Here is a 361-nt window from a genome sequence, read left to right on the forward strand (position 1 = left end):
ACCCGTCCTCGCCCCAGCCGCGCGTGTCGGCCCCGCACAGCGCCTCCTGTCTCCTCCCCGGTTCGGACAGCGCAGAGTGGGCTGCCGAGCCCTTCGTATTTATACTTCCTTCCCGGCTTTGACATAAGAGGTTTATTTTTGATCTCTCACTATTCCCGTTTCCCCTCCCATGGGGGCAAAGAGAGAAACTGAAAAAGAGACGAGAGAGAGAGAGAGAGAGAGAGAGAGATCGGAAGAAATGTAAAACCAATCAGGAGTCAGCCAGACCCGTGGCCACCCCCTCTCCCATTAAATGTCAACTCCAATCTTTTTCTCCTTCCCCTTTAGGTGAGGACCCACGTTAACTCCTATGATGCTGAAA

This window comes from Fukomys damarensis, unplaced genomic scaffold (genome assembly GCF_012274545.1).
Source record: "Fukomys damarensis isolate Sample0158 unplaced genomic scaffold, DMR_v1.0_HiC HiC_scaffold_16, whole genome shotgun sequence".
Taxonomy (NCBI): domain Eukaryota; kingdom Metazoa; phylum Chordata; class Mammalia; order Rodentia; family Bathyergidae; genus Fukomys; species Fukomys damarensis.